Source organism: Rhinolophus sinicus, linkage group LG02, assembly GCF_036562045.2.
Source record: "Rhinolophus sinicus isolate RSC01 linkage group LG02, ASM3656204v1, whole genome shotgun sequence".
Taxonomy (NCBI): Eukaryota; Metazoa; Chordata; class Mammalia; order Chiroptera; family Rhinolophidae; genus Rhinolophus; species Rhinolophus sinicus.
In genome coordinates, this window is record NC_133752.1 from 119295404 (window position 1) to 119315829 (window position 20426).

The 20426-nt window shown below is 39.2% G+C and overlaps 1 protein-coding gene across 6 annotated transcripts in view; it reads left to right on the forward strand.

Annotated features, from left to right (window-relative positions):
* The first annotated feature begins 13988 nt into the window (after positions 1 to 13988).
* ATP2B1 (ATPase plasma membrane Ca2+ transporting 1) overlaps positions 13989 to 20426 on the forward strand; it is a 127271-nt gene continuing 120833 nt past the window's right edge. For 3 of the 6 annotated variants that reach the window (XM_019742141.2, XM_074325295.1, XM_074325297.1), the window contains exon 1: positions 13989 to 14127. The gene's annotated coding sequence lies outside the window, so the exon portion shown is untranslated. Of the gene's footprint in view, positions 14128 to 14181; positions 14755 to 20426 lie in introns of those variants that run through there. The other 3 variants (XM_074325299.1, XM_074325296.1, XM_074325298.1) reach the window with 1 other exon arrangement.

The window sequence follows — 20426 nt, forward strand, 5'->3', positions numbered from 1 at the left end:
TTGTTTTAAGGGACAAGGAGAGAGATATATGTTCACATGGAAAATAATGAATGGCAAGTCAGGTGTACTATTAAACTGCATACTATTACACAGTTTTGAAAGGAAAATGTTATACATAGAAATGAGGGCCGCTTTTTGTGTGTTCTTATGATTTGAGATCCACTCAAAGGAGTACCTGTTCTGTAACCAAAATATGTCTTTCACTTGAGGTGTCTAAAATTCACACCTTCATTTATCACTTTAAGTTTACAGATGGAAAGGAAGACCCTAGGTCTGTTGGGAAATGAGGCCAGGGTGGAGCACTGAGAAGAAGGAGCCTGAGCAGAATCTTTGTACTCAAAATGTTGACTGAAAACATAATATCAACTAGATAGCCCATCACCAAAAGGTTTTATTGGGGAAAAGAAAAAAGAAAAAGTAAAAGGACTGCCACCCAGCACCTGTGCATGCAGACCCAGCAAGTCACGTGCACATGGTAGTCTGTGTTCTAAAACGATGTGTATATATAGGGGGGGGGGAGAGAGAGAGACAAAAAATTATACACATTTTAAGACAGGAAAAAACTATTAAAATTACGCTGATGGTAACCACTTTGAACACCTCTTGTAATTCCAGAAGTCAAATGTGGTTTGTATTCATCTTTTGTTGTTGGTGTATATTGACTATTATAATTTTTTCCTTTCTTAAAATGTGTATACATCTTTTTGGCATCGTGGGTGTGTGTGTGTGTGTGTGTGTGTGTGTGTGTGTGTGTGTGTGTGTGTCTGTGTGTCTGTGTGTGTGTGTGTGTGTATCAGAGATCAGGAACCATAGAGTTTCATGTAAAGGAAGTTAGGACTCTAGAGTTTGACTAGGTGGGCTCATGAACTTCCATGAGCTCAGCTCCTCCCATAGCTCTCCCAGCCTGATCAGTTTCCTTAAAGTCCCAGTTCATCTTTATCAAAAACATGACAGATAGGGCATGGGGTCAGGGAGTTGGGGAATGGAAAGGAACCCAAAATAGCTCTTCCTAATATTATCCAAAAATTTGGTCCAAAGGGAATAAGAGTTTGATATTTTCTATCTTTTTTCCTTACTCATCGAATTGACCATTTGGCCTTAATTATTTTTGCTGTTTACTGAGTTGTGTTTTGTGTATTTATTGTAAAGGCTTTGTTTCTTTTTGGAAAGTAATTTTTCCATTTGGCTCCTTTCAGATCAATTCCTTTCTAATCACCATTAATAGTTATTGATTGGGGCAACTTTCAGCTTCAGTTGGAGTAAATATAATAAGTGCCTTAATATAGAGAGATTTATTTTAAATCCAAGATATATTTTTACCTAAAACTTTGGCATTTGGTTCAGCTACAGTGATTATAGAAACCATATGTATATACTATAGAAACTTTTGTATATATAGAACTTTCCAAAATATGATATACATATATATGTATATATGTGTGTGTGTATATATATATATATATATATATATATATATATATATATGGAGAGAGAGACATGTATATGCATATTTTAGGCTGTAGCTTAACATCTTAAGACATTTAATCTGTTAAGTTAAAGCCTAAAATATGCATACATATGTCTCTGTCTCTCTGTCTCTCTGTCTCTCTGTCTCTCTCTCTCTCTCTCTCTCTCTCTCTCTCTCTATATATATATATATATATATATATATATATATATATATATGTCTTGTCTTGGGGAGGAACTATGTCTACATAATTATTGGAAAATCCTTATGGGCCTGTGTAAGTTACTGAAGAAATAGGGGGAACTCAATAGATTTTATCTCTAGAGAAATTGTTCATTTAAGATGATTCTCTGATAGTTTCACTTTCTAGTAACACAAACTCTTTTTGGATAGATTTTCTCTCTAACCCCATTTTGCTTTTTGACCTTCCACTTCCCAAAATTCTTAACATACCATCTAAAATGTATTGAATTCATTTCCTTAGAGTAAAACCAGACATTTGCTGAATAAGCCACTTCCTCTGTCAACTCTTACCCATAAAGCTATCCCCTCCAAGAAAAAATTGCTGATATCTCGTTGTATTAAGTTATCTAATTTTTGCTTCAGAGACTTTTTCCAAGCTGCATCCTAAATGTGGCAAGACATTTAGGTCAATCAGGTCCAGCAATGGTTGGGAGGCAAGGTTTAGAACATATAATGGCATCTTATCAAGGGAGTATTTGGCTAAGATTCTGTCTTAGCTCGAAAAATTAAGACTGCTGGAAAATCTACCAAGCTAATGACCTTTCTCTTTGTTTTCAATTAAATAGCTTGGAAAACACAATCCTTGTGAAAGTCTTTCATTCCTACTTAGAATTATTTAGGAAGGTGTTTGGACGATCTACTGAGGAAAAGAATTACTTGATCGAAGTATGGCACATTTATATTCGAGAAGGACTTGTTCTTCCAACTATAAAGTAATCTTCTTGTGGAACCTGTATGAAATGATAAGAGCAGATATGTATACCTGCTTTTACAAAGAGTCAGCTGTCAACCCTGTTAAACAAGGTCACCATCATCTTTTCTTTGCCTCCCCAGTTTAAAGGTAGGTATGGTATATAGGTATCTGTGATTTTTCTATTCTTACCTATATGTTTAAATGTTTCATAATTCAAAATGAAAACTAAAAGTAACTTTAACATGATATGTAGCAAATGTGTCTCACATTGTCTCACTGTTTCACTTAATTCCTTGTGCACAGATTCAATTTATAAATAGGCGCATATATTTTATGTGAGGCTTATTTGTTTGTCCATATGAAGTATTTACCTAGGCTCCTGTTGGGTTTTTTTTTCAGAATGAGTTTTTTTCTGTTATATCATAAATACCAAAACTATTCAACTCACCAAGAGCTGTCACCTTATTTTGTTACAGCACTGGAAGGAACATTAAGTGCTACTCTTGCCATTTTAGAAATGAGTAGATAAGGTTAGAAATAATTCACTGACTTGCTCCATGTCTTCCTGAATCACTACAATAAGGTGCCAGAAGTGATACAGTAACACATTTTATGGCCTCCCGGAAACTTCAGGTCATTAAATGTTTCCCTACGTTACTTCTACCCATACTGCCCATGTATAAGAGCTTAAAAAATGACAGCTTTTAGAATTACTAATAAAGTAGAATTTGTGTTTATTATTTAGATTTCTAGATACAAATTTTAAAGCCCAGCTTTTACGATTAATTAAGAGGGAAAATGTGATACTGCACAGTAATTTAAAATATTCTTGCTTTACACATTCCGTTATTAGTGATTTATTTCTAAGTTAGTTAAGCACAGAATTGCTGCAGATTTCAGATATATAGTTAGCTATTAGATTCTAGTGTATTAGTGGTCATCAATATGTCTTTTAGAATCTTAGAAATAATCATAGAATATAGATTTATTTTTGAAAGTACTCTCAGGGTATCCAAAGGCACTATTGTTGGATTTTAGTGTCACAGTGTAATAGCCTCATTATTTTGCTTAGAAATTCATTGCTTATGTAGGTTTTGCATCTATATGAACGATTGCATAGACTCCATCAATAATAAGCGTCTTATCCAGTGTGTTAATTTTCATAATGCTGCTTAAAAAAAGAGGCTGCCTCCTTCTGATAAACCCCAGACTTTAATAACATGTCCTGTGCATTAATTCTGTAAATGCAGAACTCAAGTTCAGCACAGCAACCTGGGGAGTTTAATGAACTCACAGCTGCACTGCTGGGATAACGTTTCGTGTTGAGGAGGGAGCTGGGTATTCATTATTTGGGTTCAGTGGTCACTTTAAGCTTTCTTAAAGAATTGCATGTCTTTGTTTTCAAGGAAAGACCATCTGCTCTCTTGCTTAATCATTACTCCCAAACACTTACTGGTGTTGTTGACATGAGTGTACAGCCATTGATTTGGCCTTAACATAATAAATGGTGGCAATCTTCAAGACATAAAAGGATCCTGAATGATCAAAAGATCATTTGAGTTATTAGTTTAACTAGTATATAAGGCATACAGATAGAACCTAAATCTCAGCTGCTTTACCATTTCAAAATTCTTTAAACTGGTAAAATCTTCTTCTTAATGATGAACATGGCTTATAAAATTTAAAAATTCCTTTTGACACTGTAAATTTTAACTATAGTTTCCACATTTTCCAGTAAATTATATTATTTTTATATATACTAGAGAATATGAAGACAATACAAATGTGGTAGATTATGTGGGGAAGTGAAAAGTGTAAATACCTTGTTATTAAATGAATACTATGAAAAACTACATTATCTTATTTCATCTTCATGGAAACACTAGAAGGTTGTTCCCATTTTACAGGGGTGGGGTGACTAAAGAATCAGAGCAGTTAATGAACTTGCCCCAGATCACACAACTGGTAAAATTCAGAACTGGGATTTGAATTCAGGCCTGCCTTACATCAAAGCTCAGGCTCTTTCTAAACGTCACATTGCCTCCTCCTCAAAACCAAGTTTAAGATTCATCTTTCCCATAATAATCGTTCCAATGAATTTTAATTTTCTCGGCATGAATTTATACAACATTGACTTAACTGTCATATATATATTTGGAATTATCTATTTATCTTTTTTTCTACTATTTCATGACTTATCAAGGCTACTAGATGTGTACATTTCCCAAGTCTAGACACTATATCCTCTGCTGCTTTTTATGCTCCCAGAGCAAGAACTACTTTGGAGAAATTATACAACTTTTTACACTACTGATTGTATGATTGCAGAGATCTTTCACTTTTTATACTACCCGTATCTGTATTATTTGAGTTAGAAAAATATGTAAATACATACCTGTAAATAATTATCTATACCTGGTATTAGAAAAATCTAATGATAAATGTTCAAAAAGTGGAAGATATTAGAAAAATAAGTATAGAGAATATATACACATTTATATGACACTATACCTGATTTTACCATTTTAATTATTGCATATTTTAAAAAAAAGTTAAATGGGAGAGGCAGGTTAATTATTTTTCTGTTTATAATAGGAATGGGTAAGGTTTCAAAAATCTGAGAAAAGGTGACCAAGGCACAAAAATAGGAAGAATATGAGGCTATGAAGTATCTAGCACTTCTTAAAAGACATGAAGAAGATTTATAAAGGACAGTGACATGTATATTAACATGGCAAAATGTGTGGAAGACAAGCATTAACATGATAGGAAAGACACAGCATACTTAAGAAAATGGGAGAAGTAAAAACATTACAATCTTTAGTTAGACTAGAACTACCCCGCAAAATATTACCACGGATACAAGTCATATGTGCATCCTATTATATCAGTAAACTAATGATAGCTCAAAGAGAATTTAACATGACAAATCAAAATGATAATATTTTCATCCTTTCTGGCAAATTATTAGGTTGGTGCAAAAGTAATTGCACTTTAAAAGGTTAAAAAAAAAAAATTGCAAAAACCGCAACTACTTTTGCACCAACCTAATATTTAGTGTAGAAGTGTTCTTGTAGTCCTATCAGCAGGCACTATTACTTGGGGAAAAACAATTGTGCTGTGATAAATTCTTTGTTTGATCGTAGAATGACTTCATTTAGCTTACATTGAAACAAGGCATTTGATAAATACAAAAAAAAACTAAGCGACTAAAATAAGAAGTGAAATGATAATGGACAGATACATATAACTCTGAATGCTAGGATTGTATGTGATGGTAGCAGAGCATTAACAGTGGGCTAGGATTTAGACCTGGGAAATCCGGAAGTACAGAGTATTTGAGAGTCATGACAAGGCGTGAAGTCCACCACTGGGACACTTTTTCAGAAACAGGACATGATTAAAGTTTAAGATGAGCCAGTGAGGTCAGAAACTAAGCAACAAGTAAGCAGAAGTGAGTATAAACAGATGTGAGAAGTCAGTGTAATCACTGGGTCAGAAATTGGGCAGGCAAGCAAAAGATTAAGAAGACATGGTTACTAGAGTTTAGAGCAAAGAATGAGAGAACCTAGATGACATAAGTTCCAAAAGAGAAAGGCGAAGCAAACCGTTTGAACTTGGCTGGTGACCTGGAACCAGAAACTCACAATAGCCAGGTGAGTAGAGTAGAAAGAACAATTTGATTCTGTGACAAGCTATCTCCAGAAGTTTCTTCATCATTACCATAAAGAAATTTTATTGAAAAATCAGTATATCTAGGTCTAAGGAGTAGACATCAGAAGATGCATCTGCCCATAGACAAGCTTACTGCCAAGTTTTCATGGTGATAATAATTTAGCTGTTTTTATCTATAAAATGTCAAAGCTGTTGCTCCCTCCCTGTGTCTACATCCAAGTGGCTCCTTAGTGTCACCTCCGATGTATCTCTAGAAACCTGCCTAAGTATCCATGTAACTGATTTGCCCTTACTTTATCTCTTCCAATTCACTCACATAGTTATTCTTATTCTGATGATATATGACTCAACTCAATCAAATGAGGCATTTTTCTTAAACAAGTAATTTCAACTGTGATCCAATGATTCCTCCTTACCTGTTTTATGATAATATCTGAGGCACATTCTTTAGCTTTCTGGGACTTTTCAACTATGAAAATGAGTCTCCTACTGTTGAATCTCCATCTGAGTCAAAGCTTTCCTCTCCCCCTCACTGTCTCTGCACTTTTACTCCCCTCCTCCCTCCCTTCCCAACACTATAGCTCTTTCAATGTTGAGGACAGAGAGGATGGAGGAGGAGAAAAGGGCAAAATCTCTTTTCTTGCTTGAGTCCACTGCAAGTCCCCTTTGGCAGTCGATGCGTTCCACAGGGCAGACTTTCACATACTGACTCTCTTATAGGTACATGTGGGAGTTTTGGGAAGAGCCAAGCAAGGCCACTGGTAGGAACTGGTACCAGCACGTCACTGGCAAAAAAGCAGAATTCTGGCTTTACAGGGGCTTTAATTCAGCTCCTTGACTCTTTCAGGTTTAGCTACATCTCCTATCATTAAAACTTTACACATACATGTATGCATTTATGACTCATTTCTAGGTTCAGTCAACCCCCAGGCTGATGTTTGTTTGTGCACACTGTACTATCTTGGAGCTCTCTCTGTCCAGCACTGCAGATTTCTTCGTGTTTGTTTGTTTGTTGTTTTTGTACTAACTGTATATTAACTTTGTTTGCTATATTTTCCCCAACATTTATACATCATACACATACACACTTTGGGTTGCGTAAGGCAGGAAATCTGATCCAATAGATCTGAAGAAAAACCCTGATATGTGAATTCTGAAAAATGCTCACCAGATAAGTGTGTTATGAACTGAATTGTGTCCCCTACCCTAATCCAAATTCATGTGTTAAAACCCTAACTCCCAACGTGACAGTATTTGAAGACAGGGCATTTATGGGGTAATTAATGAGATCACAAGGGTTAGGCTCTAATCCCATAGGATTTATAAGAAGAGGAAGAGATGCGTAGATCTTTTTCTCCACGCATGCTCACAGAGGAAAGGCCATGTAAGAACACAGCGAGAAGGTGGCTGTCTACAAGCCAAGAAGAGAGGTCGCGCCAGAAACAAACCTTTAAGCCACTTTGATCTTGAACTACTTGCCTGCAGAGCTGTGAGAAAATAATTCTTTTGGTTGTTTAAGCCTCCCAGTCTGCGGTAATTTATGGCATCCCTAGCAGACTAATGCAGTCTGATTATCAGTGCCCATGTCCATCCCTACTGAGTATCTCTGTACCAGATTCTCTTGAACTCTTAACAACTGTAACCACTACGGGAAACCCCAACTCTGAGTCACCAAAGAATATCATGCAAACCTGTATTGCTATAAAATTATACTCTAAATTTACATGGGCCTTGTACAACATTTTCTTTTCCTTTGCTCACCCTTCAGTTTCTTTAATCTGCCCATTCTAATTCTTAGTCTTCCTCAATTCTGGCTGATGATCCTAAGCACCTATTATTATATAAGGAATATTAAGATGCCATTTACGTGTGTATGTCCACTTTCTTCTAAATTTCAATTTATACTTTTTACAATTATTTTTCCTTTTTCTTCTATGTTGGATAAAAAGATGCTCCTTTTTCCTTTCAAGGTCACCCCCATATCTTTTTTAGATCCTACCTTCTTCTGACCTCTACACCCACTTCCCAGCATTATCAGCTTGCCTCCCTTGACTTCTTTCTTCTTTGCTATCAAAAATACATAAGTCAAAAGAATTGGCCTTCAGTGATTTGATTTTTAATGACTGGTAAATTTTCTTCTTTCCAATATTTCTATTTGGAAGGAAAAATAAAAATAAAAACTGACCCCACAAGAAGTTCCCTTGGGTGACCAGAATAAAGGAACAGTTCAGGCAGTGGATATAAACCTAGAATTCATCATCCGAGAGGAGATAGTTCATTTGTTTGTTTCTTCATTTCAACTTATTTTTATTTAAGCACCTATTATGTGCCAGGTCCTTTTAGGCCTGGCATGTAAGTTCTTAATAAAAGTTTTTTTGTACAAATGATAAATAAACTATCACTTTGCTAACGTCTCCTAAACAGACATCTTTATTTTCTAACGTTAGTAAGCTGAGAGGACACCTGTCAAGATCAACACATGGTTAATGAATAAATGAATAAGTAACATTATCCTTGTCTTCAAGGGGCTGCAGTTATGAAAATGGGTGAACTTCATAGAAGTTAGGATAGAGAGAAATGATCACGTATAAAAACTTAGTATTGAAAATTGCCAGCATCCACCAACTAAATGGGAGATTTTTTGCAAACAGCACCTCCGATAAGGGGCTAATATTCAAAATATACAAGGAACTCATGCAACTCAACAACAAAACAAACAACCCAATTGAAAAAATAGGCAGATGACCTGAAGCGACATTTCTCCAAAGAGGACATACAAATGGCAATAGACATATGAAAAAATGCTCAACATCACTAATCATTAGAGAAATGCAAATAAAACCCACAATGGGATATCACCTCACCCCAGTTAGAATGGCTATCATCAACAAGACAAATAGTAACAAGTGTTGGAGAGGCTGTGGAGAAAAAGGAACCCTCATACACTGTTGGTGGGAATGCAGACTGGTGCAGTCATTACGGAAGGCAGTGTGGAGGTTCCTCAAAAAATTAAAAATAGAATTACCATATGACCCAGCAATCCCTCTCCTGGGTATCTACCCCCAAAAATGGAAACATTTATCCATAAAGACATGTGTGCTCCAATGTTTGTTGCAGCTTCATTTACAGTGGCCAAGCAATGGAAACAACCAAAATGTCCTTTGATAGACGAATGGATAAAGAAGTTGGGGTATATATACACAATGGAATACTAATCGGCGGTAAGAAAAGATGAAATAGTACCATTTGTGACAACATAGATGGATCTTGAGATTATAATGCTAAGCGAAATAAGTCAGACAGAAAAAGCAGAGAACCATATGATTTCACTGATGTGTGGTATATAAAACTGAAAACAACAGAAGAACAAGACAAACAAATGAAGGAACAAAAACTCATAGACACAGACAATAGTTTAGGGGGTACCAGATGGTAAGCGGGGAGGTGGGCTCTAGAAGAGTGTAAATGGGATCTAATATATGGCGATGGAAAGAGAACTGACTTTGGGTGGTGAACACACAATGTGAGATACAGACAATGTATTACAGAAATGTACACCTGAAATATATGTAACTTTACTAACAATTGTCACCCCAATAAACTTTAATTTAAAAAAAGAGAAAAGAAAGTTGCCAGTGAAAGAGAAAGAACTAATGAAGAACACAATAAAAGAACGCTACAGCAAAGGAAGGAGGCAGAGATGGTTAGTTGCTTCAAAATCACCCAAAGGGACTGTCAAAAATATGTATTTGCTGACTCCACTCCAAATAGACCCAATCAGAAGCTCTGTGAATGGGGCCCCAGGAATCTGCATTGCTCAAATCAGGTGATTCTTCTGCACATTCTAGTGTCATGACAAACAAAGGCGTTATTTCAAAGAAAAGGTGGACAGCCACGAAAAAATTACATAAAAAACTAAAAATCTAGAAATGTTAGATTTGCCGCAAATGTGAGAAAATCCTGCTGATTATCCTATTGTTAGCATAAAAAGATACTAAAGTAAGCATACACCAAGGATGGTGGAGCAGAAAGCTCTGAACTTGGGTTCTTGGTGGCTGTGTTCAGCATCTGAATCATGCCATCACCTACCTCTCAACTTATAATGTGAGAATAATAAACCCCTGGTCATTAAAATAAAGTAAGTAAATATGTACATTCTCATTTGCAGTGCATTTACTTGGTAATAAGGGGTAAAGAATGAATGCTTCCGAGTAATAATGACATTTATGAGCACTTACTACACATCAAGCACTCTGTTAAGAGCTTTGTATCAATATCTCATCAAAACCTCACAGCAACACTGTGATACCCCATAACTCACCATTATTAGCAGGAAAATAAGTGAGTTCCACTTATGTAAGTGAAGGCTATCAAAGGCAGTAAATATATGTATCATGGATAATGAAAGGATAGGAAAATGGATGTGGTAAACTTGTTAATTCCCAGGTATTTTTTCTGACATTTCTACTGCCCACCTTCTTTTGCATTAATTTAAATTCTATATATCTTTCCTGGCACAAGTCAAGTCCAAATCCTCTTTCTTTCTCAGCAACATTTAAATATGAGCTTTCATTTTTTTGATTCTCTGGAATTTCGATTTAGGATTGTAGTCTATGATGTAGATTATACATTTGCCGCAGAAAAATATGCCTTATACCTAGAAGAGTACAGGGCGTTAAATAATTCCTGTCAAACAATGACATCTAACCATTTTGCATTTTTCACCTATAAAACTTTTCCAGTATGTGACTTGAAAATTCTTATTTTAGGCTTACCTATAATCACATTTCATTTAATTCAGCGAATGTAATTCATCTGTTAGTAACAGATAACTGTTCTCTGTGGTTTTCCAGCTAGGTAATATTTCTCTTGACATCGCTTGTTGGTGATCCAGGTGAATGGAAATTTGAGAACACATACAACTACTTTTTCATGAAGCATTGAATGTGCCTCCGTCCCTGCCTCCCTTCACCTGTCAGTTCTCTTTAGCATTCTGCAATGATCCAAACTAATACATTCACATATATAAACATGTATTTGGAGAAACGATTAGTTTTTAAAAATATGCTGCTGTTGGAATGTCTTTATTTTATCCTATTGTTAGATATATGTGGCAGATTCTTGAGGGTATAAAGCTCGTAATGTTTCCCTTTACACTTAATTACATTGAGGATTTAGAAAACTGTCTCCATGATTTACATATGTTCATGTTGATCAACTTATCAGAAGAGATGTCAATAGTTTAGATTTACCTCACTAAAAGGAATGTTCTTTAACAATTTGTAAAATACATTATTTTGAGTACAGTCTATCTTCAAACAATGTTTACATCCTAAATAGGAACTTGCCATAGGATTTAAATACTTTTGTAAAATGTTCCTTGTAAATATTCAAAAAGATATTCAAAAAGTGTTAAAAGAACTTTTCAAAATTGTCTTTTGACAATAAATTGCATTATTATATTGTTCTTATTATGCATGGATATATCTTTGGATCAATTAAATATATGGGGTAAGTGAGGTCTAAGATTAAGAGGGTATGATTATATCATATCCAGTAGCATCTTTGAATTCAAGTAGCTCCATTTTTTTAGGAAATGCTAATTAAGCAATCAAAATTGTCTTGATTTTTACATTGAGAAATGTACCATTCAGGTTTCAATACTAAACCTTTGGGAGAAAGAAAAACGTATTTCCTAATGTAATTTGTGCAGTTATTTCTATATTGCTTTCAGCCTTTATTTGCTATTTAAGGAATGAAAATATAAAAACCAAATTACACAATACAATCATCTTGACTATGACTGTAAAAGTATATCATTGTATGTGACTCACATTTCTTTAAAATGCATATAAATGTGTTCTGCGATATATATGTATATAATCTCCATAAATGAAAACTCTATTGAAATCATGTTTTAAAATGAAGATGCTGAGTAATTATTCATGACAACACTTTAAGAGCATGTATTTTATTATTTGGAACTGCAACAAACCCACAAAGTGAACAGATTCTAATCTGTTATGCATTGTGCTAGTGTACTATAGCAATGATTCATATATTACTTTAATGTCAAATTCTTGATTAAAGTAGAATACATAATTCAATTTGCTATTGCAACTTCCTTGGAGGAAAAGTTGGACAAAAGCCAGTGATTCTTAAATGTCTCTAAGCCGTTTTGAACAGCTAATCTGTTCTTGTGCTAAGTTTTGAAATAGTGTCAGGAAGGGCTATTGTACCACACCAACCAATTCCTTAACAGTGATTAACGAGAGGAAAAACAGTGTCATTCTGCCCAGTGTTAATCGCATGTCAAGGGCACAGTTCAAAAGGTTGGTAAATGTGTGTCCTGGTAAGATACATTAATTCATAAAAAATTATTTTCAATAGGATTAACTTGGAGTTTTTTTGCTTTTTAAACTTCTTGTACATATTTTGTTTCTAAGCCTTTAAAAATGTTCAAAAATAAGTGCTACCAGAGAGTGAACATACACGATAAAGTCCTTTGCATTGCTTGTGTGATTTTAAGAAGTCGTTACAAGTATTAATTTTTCTAGTCCTGTGAAGAGAAAGGAAGTGACTGCAGAACTTGTCTTTTTGTTCTGATTAAGTGGTATTGAAAATAACACCGACACGTCTCTGAGTGAACGGCGATGGTTAGTTCAAATAAAGGCGATTAGACGAAGATGGAGCACGCTGTCTTAGGTAAGAAACTAATTTTTCCATCAGTATGTATCTGTGTGTAGGAAGAAAAACCCGTTTTATTTTTAAAGTATATCTCACGACGGGTGGTTCTTTTCTATTAACTTGCAAACTCTCTTGAAGGTTGGGGCAAAGCAGGCTACCTTTTATCATCTAAATTCCGCACGTTACCCCTTATTTTTAAACAGCCTTTTCCCTACACGAAAGAAGGGTGATGGGTAGAGATGTTACAAGTGAACTAAGAGTCAAAAGCTTGGCATAGGTAGAAAAAGCAAACCCAAAACGGGGATTTTAAGCGCCGGTCTTGACGAGCCTGCTTGCACTGGCGAAACGCCTGCGTTAACCCTTTAGGCGCTGCAGCGGGATCTCAGGTGCCTGCGGGCCGGACCCTACGGACAGAGAAGGGGTGCCCTGCACCCGTAGGGGTGGGCTCTTCTCCTCAAGAGGGAGCGAGCTGGGAGGCACTTTAGCCGTCCGGCGCGTGCGTCACAGCCCGGGACAAGCAACGAGTCCGATAGGGAGTGGAGCAGACACGCTGCGAAAAGCCGCTCAAATGTCTGCTTGAGGAGTGGTCAGCCTTAACCTGTCGTCACCAGGAGCGCTCGCCCTCCTCCGCCCGCCAGCCTAGCTCCTGGGCGCAGGCCGGGAGGAGGCTCGGGCGGGGCCGCAGGTGAAAGGAGCCCGCGTCCTCCTGCGGCAGTAATCGCGCTCCAGCCTCCACAAACCCGGGAGCAGCCAGGCCTCGCGGCGAAACAGCAGCTGTGACTGACGGAGTCACCGCCCCGCGCGCCTGAGCCACCCCCTCCTCCCCCGCCAACCCCCCCCACGCCTCGATACGTCATGGAAACACAGACGTCAGAGTCTCTCCGCCAATCGCAGGCAGCGGCAGGAGGAAAGGAGCTAGCGGGAGGGGGCGGGGGCAGCGGCGAGCCCAGGCGCTCGGGGTAGGAAGAGAGGGAGGGGCGCGCGGAGGCGTGAGTCCCCCGCCCCTCACTCCCGCCACCCTTTCCCGACCGCGCAGCAAGTTCTAAACGCCGGGCGCGTGCTCGCCAGTCGGGAACGCGCTCGCCGGGTCCTCCCCTTAAACGCCCTCTCCGTGCCGCTTGACTCCCAGTCTCCGACAGAGCCGCGCTTCCTCCGCGCCCGCCCGCCCCCAGGCTCCCCGCGGGCCGCGTCACGTGACCGCGCCCAGCCAAGGCGGCAACGGCGGCAACGGCGGCGGCGGCGCGAGCTTCGGCGGCGGCGGCGGCGGCGGCGGCGGCAGAGGCAGCGGGAGCAGTTGCGCCGCCAGCGTGGAGCGGGAGGCGTGTGGGTGTGGAGAGAAGGGAGCGCCAGACCGGAACGGGTGAGAGTTCTCTTCCCCCTGCCTACCCCGGCAATCTTGAGGGCCACCCGGGGCAAACGGGGCTCCTGCCCGAGGCAGCGCGCAGTCCCCTCGTGCTCGGCCGTCTGCTCTCCGGTGGCCGCGGGCCCTGCCCGGAGCGGGCCGGGCTGTGGTGCTCACAGAGGGGGGCTGCACCCTCCCGCCGCTGCCGTTTCGGATGGCGGCGTGAGGTTGGCGGAGCTGCCCGTGCTGAGCGCGGCGCGCCCTGTGTGCGGCTTTGCGGAGCCGAGGAGGCGGGTCTTGCGGGGACGCGGGCGGCCACTCGGTGGCTGCCGGGCTCTGGGCGGGGGCCGGGCCGGGTGCCGCCTCCTCCGCCGCCGCCGCCTCCTCGCAGTGCAGCGTGAGTAGGGAGCCCCGGCTGGTGGACGCCGAGCCTCTCGGCTCCGCGGCCGTTTCATCCTCGAGGTGCAAGCGCACCTCCGCGTGGCGTCCCGAGCCCTGCCAGTTGGCTGCGGACAGGCCGAGGACCGAGCCCCCATTCGCTGCGCTTCTCGCTGTCCCTCATCCTCCAACAACCCCGGTCCGCGACCCTCCTGCAGCCTTTCTTTTCTTTACTCCCTCGGAAAATGGTTCCTGTTGCCGGGCGAGGTGAGTGGCAGCCGCCGTCCGCCCGCGGTAGCGGCGATGGGGCAGATCACCTGCGGGGGAGGCCGGGCGGAATACGGGGGTCAGGGCGTCGCGGCGGGGCCCTGACAGCATTGGGTGCCCCGCGGACCGCAGCGGGTTTGGGAGAAGTTGGTGGGGCGTTCGGCAGCCCCCTCGCAGGTTGTCTCCTGCCGCGCCCGCACCGGGAGATCGTAAAGGTGAGCGGGTTTCTGGGCGTGCACCTCAGCGCCGGGTCCGGCCAGGAGTCCCCGCCCCGGGCCCGAGGGACGGGGCTCGGTGGGGCTTCGGGTCTACACCCGCAGCTCGTCTCCGAGCCGCTTCGGCAGCGCCATAGCTCATCCCTTCGCCGACCGCCCCCGCCCCGGCGCGTGGTGACCTTGAGGGCAGCGATACCCGGCACTCCTTCCGAACGCCCCGGGAGGGTCACCCCTTTAATCCCCGGCTTCAGCCCCACGGACGCTTCGCGGGCGGAGAGCTGGGACCCCCATTCCCTGCCCCTGTGCCCGCTCCAGGGCTGGTTGATTGATGCGTGTCACACCGGACGGTGATTCCCTAGGAGTTGGAGAGCCCTCTCGCCTTTCTCCCGGCGTCTCCCGTCTGGCCCCCGGGGTGTTCCCGGTTGCTTCCGATTCGCATTTTTGGACTTAGTTTAAAAGAAGAAGAAAAACACCCTGCCTCCTCCACCCCCTTTTTGGAAAGGGTCAGTGAGAAAGAACCGCATTCCAGTTGCGGGGTTGGTGGTGTGTTCCTTTTATTCCTTCCTGTAGTAGAATCCTGTGGCTAAGCTAGTTAGCGACCCCTGGTTCTGCGCTGCGGTCACCAGCCAGGTTGGTCTCGGTGCGCATTTCTTTTCATTCACCAGTTTTCTGCGGGACTCGCAGTGCTGGGAGTGCTCGCATCCTGTGCGGCGCAGCGGTCTTGGCGCCGAGGGCAGGGCAGGAGGTGCTAAGGGGGGGGCTGAAGGAGTCTTTAAATCTGCGGAGGGCCTGACCCTTCCCCGCCGGGGTATTTTTTTACCTTTCCCTGGGGTTAGATCGCAGCAGACAGCCACCTTTGGCAGCTATGCATGCTACTTTTCTGGGTTTATTAATAATCTAATGGCTCTTGTTGGTATCGATTGCTGTTCATGATAAATTAGTTACATGGATTTTTTTTCATACGTGTGTAGGTATATGCTTGTATCTGGACTGTCTGCCTTTCAATATGGAAGCCTTTGTTGTGTTTAACCTCCCCCACCTGAGGACAGTCTTGTTTTAACGTAAAGCTCTTGTTTAGCGTGGGCGTATTTTATAATAAGATGTACTTGTAAGGATGTGCTATGTATGAGGCTTTCCTTGGGCAGAGGGTGTGTAACCTTTTGGATGGTGGCCCACGTGAGTGAATGGAGGGCCTTCACCGCTTACCCTACTGCCAGCCTTCCTCAGACTCCCTGTCCTTGTGTGTGGCAAAGGCGGATTGGGGGAATTAGAGGGATTGGAGGAGAATCTCTTTTTGTACTTGTGCGTTTCGTTTGGGTTCCCCTCCCCGTCTTTTTTCTTTTTTGTCCTGGTGAGTTCAAATTCGGAGTAAATAAAAATATTTTTCTTAAAGGGGGCCTTTGAAAACTATTATATGAAATGGGCTTATTTAGCCATGATTTAAGGGGGTCGTTTTAGTTTCCACCTTGCTTTGGATGAGACAGTTAAATTGCTATAATTAAGGGTGGATCTCTGTCCTGATTTTGGCTTGGGTGTAACTGCAAAGATCTTTGAAAAGTAACTGTTATTGCCTACCATATAGTCTGCAAAAGTGAGTCACAGTTGGGTGAGTTGAGGACAGAGCGCCACCTTTAATTTAAAATTTCATGATTTTGTTTTATTAAAATAGAAAAATCAGAGTACGCCTTCTTGATTTTTTATTGCAGTTGTCATTACTGACATCCTCATTTAGATGTTTAAGGTGAAATTGCCTTCATTTTTCTGTATTCTCTAATTCTTCACTCTTAGGGGGGGATTTCTGCAATTATATGGGAAATCATAGTTTTTAAGTTGAAGCTTGAAGTTTAATGTAAGACTTTGAGATGAGGTGAGAAACTAGTTTTGATTTGTCCTGATACTAAATAATAGGGGTAATGATACTTGGATACTTAGGAAAAAGAAATAAGGAAAGTAATAACTTCATTGTAAGTAGATATTTAAAACTAGCCATTGCTACCAAATAAAGGTACCTACTGGTATGATAGTGGTTTTACAACTTTTTTAGCTTGTAAGCAGTTAACATTCTGAAGTAAAAGTAAGCATGCAAAATCTGTAAAATTATTAACCTTGCTTGAACAAAGTATAGTAATTCTTTTTGTTTGTTACTCGTCTTCCAACAGCTTGCCTTTTAAGGTTTTATTGAGAGTTTTACAATTATTTTTTCTTAAAATAATACAAATGAAGACTTGAAGCAGGACTTACATTAAAAGTATTAAAAAGACCATGTTGGAAAAAGTGATTTCTGTATATGGTTCCTCTCAAATATGTCTCATATAAAAATAAGTGGAGTTTTTAATGCTAAGAAAACAAATGCTATAGTGAGAGTTGAATTGGTGAGGTTTCCTTCCCTGCCCATTTGTTCCCTCCTGTCTTTCTCCCTCCCAAGTAAAACAATTTAAGTTGTACTATCTCTTTAGGCACAGGATACTTTTTTATTGTGACTGCAGATGTAACATGAAAAAACAAAGATTTAGCTTTTAAGTAGTGAATAAATTAATGTGTGGATATTACCAAATATAGTTTTAATTATAAACCACAAGATATCATTGCCCTTCTATCTGCATTTAAATTTCAGCACTTGAGATTTCTTCAGAAACTACTATAAAGTGTAAGCTTTTGAGCTATAGATGTATTTACAAAGTTAAAATTAAACAAAAAAATCTGCTTGACATGAAAGGTGGTTTATGCTTTAACTTTGTGAAATACGGCCCCAGATTAAAGGAACTTGTTTGAGCAGTTAGATTGATGTGTACAGAGTAATCATACATTGTTATACATACTTTGATAGAATCCTTGATTTAGTGGTGAAATTTACTGATTTCCTTTGACAGACACGCTAGCTAACTTCATTATGGATGAAACAATCCTCTTATATTGTGAACTGAGTTGTATAGGTCAACAAGTTTTAAGAGAAATGGCGAATTACAACTGCATATCTCTGGTCTTTTTCAATACTAGCAAAATAGTATTTGTCTTTTTTCCCCGGCATTTTTACACATATGTAGTTGAAATTTGTTCTTTTCACCTTTTAAGTCTGTAGTAATGAAGGAGCAAAAAAACAAAGGAGCAAAAATCAGGAAGCAGATATTTAAGAATTAAATTTTTGCTGTTTGGGTAAGAATACTCTCCTAGTTGAAAGGGAATAATTATATTCTAGTAGGTGTTATGATGTATAGAAGGGTACTGAGAGCAGCTTATTTTGGAATATATGGGATCAGAGATAAAGGAAAATGATACAATAATTATTGGAGTAATTTTCAAAAAAAATATAAAGATTTATTTTTTAGCTTTTACAGATGTTTTGTATACAAACGTATACATCATTGTCTTGTTAAAATTTATTATTGATATTGTCAAATATATGAAAGTATAGAAAATAATATGCTTACTGTCTGGTTATGACAATTATCAACTCATGGCCTATCTAATATCGTTTATGTCTTTACAGAAGAAATAAATGTTATAAATGGAGATATAGGACAGAAAACTAAATCGAATTCTTATGTTTTACTTTTGTAATTTACAGAGTATACACAATAGTGTTTTATATCTGTTGAATCTGAAGGATCAGTTTTTATGTTCTTTGTTGTTTCGGTAATGCTCTCTCTATTTTATAGCAGGAACCTAACAATAGTATCTAAAGTTTTCTGTCTTAATAATAATGTCTTTGATTTATAAAGTGCTTTACAATATTTCAGAATGTATTTATATACTGTCTTATTTGATTGTCCCAATAAATGATCCTGTGAGATCCAGTAAACTGTTGTACCTTTTCTTTTCCAGGGAGGAAAAATGATTTGTCTGGGTCCTAAGGTCGCATAGTTAGCTGCTAGATTAGCCAGGGCTAGACTTTAGGTGGCTTCACGTTTTTTTCCTCCTTTGCTCTTTCCATTGTACATGTTTATGTAAGTTTGTTAAAGTTATATAAATTTATGAGAAATCAATTTCTGGCAGAGTAAATTTAATAGTGGATTATAAACAGATTTGTTTGGATATAGCTTTATAAATTTAATCATTGCTTGTATTTGGTATAATGTAAACAGTTCATACCCTGATTTACTTAACAGCTGAGTAAATGAATTTGAACATATTTGAAATACTATATTTTTAATATTGTGGGTTGGATTATTTTTAAGTTAGAAATTTTGTTTTCAAAGACATGTTAGTCTTTAACATGATTTAAGGGTGTCTTAAATCTTGAGTTAAAAATAATGGTCTGTAAGTTTTTTCTTTTAATTCCTGCTGTAATTTGTGTGTGTGTTTGTGTGTACTTGTTTTTCTGCCACAACCCATTTATTACCGAAATCTTTTTTGAAGTATTAATTTATGTCATGAAATTTAGTTTTAAAAGTTCCCAAGTGAGGAGATTTTAGTTTTGGAAACCGAAAACCTTGTTATAAATCTCACAAGGAAGGCAGTGGCTCTCCAGCATTGGGTGCTTGCCGATCACCTGGGAGGGGGGTTACTGAGAGTGCAGATCCCCTGGCATTACCTCTACAGTTCTGATTCAGCTGATTTGGGATGTTGAAGTTATAACTAGGTGAAAATTATGTTATGCGGTAGAGATGCCTTTATAAATTAGAGGGACATCATTGATTGATTTGACTTTGAACGTAGTATAGTTAGTGCTTTCAAAAAGTTTTGACTCTTGTAGCCAAGTATGATTTGTGAACTTGGCGGTTTTGTGACAGCTATAAAGCTGATCAATTGAAAATATTTTTGTTATATGTATGCTCTGTCTTTTTTCAGAAAGCCTACCAGTGGTTATTTATTATGTTACTTACTAGGCACTGTAAACTCCTAGACAGAGAATGCTGTTTCTTCCCTCTTTGTTTTCATGCCTCAGTGTCTGCCATTTCCAAATGACTTAAACATCGGGGCTGGTTTTCATAGCAGTGATGCGTGCTGTGTCAGTACAGTGCTGTGTATTTATGCTTTAGTCTGGCTCTTAATTTTTTTGTTAGAAAGACATTGGATGTTCCTTCAAACTAAAAGGACATAAACTGGATAAGTAGTGATTCTTAATTAGTTTCAGTTAACAAGCAGCTGTTCCTTCAAAAACAGCAGGTTAGTGCCTAATGATCTTTCAAGAATATTAATAATATAACACTAATTGAAAATTTATCATTCTCTATGTTAAAGCAGAAGTTACTGCTGTTTCACTTAAACGATCAATAACAGTTTATATAGTTCAGCAATCTATTATAAGGTCTATTTGTTGTAAACTGATCTGATTTTTTGAACTGTTTTGTCTAATACCATATACCACATATGGATTACTTTCTATTTAAGGCCAGTTTTAAAATACAGTTGTCTTTACTTCATTTATAACAATATAGGAAGCAGCTGCATCTGTATTTTAAATGTATTTTATAGTGAAATTAATTTCAAAGCAGGTCCGACCTCAAGACTATGCTG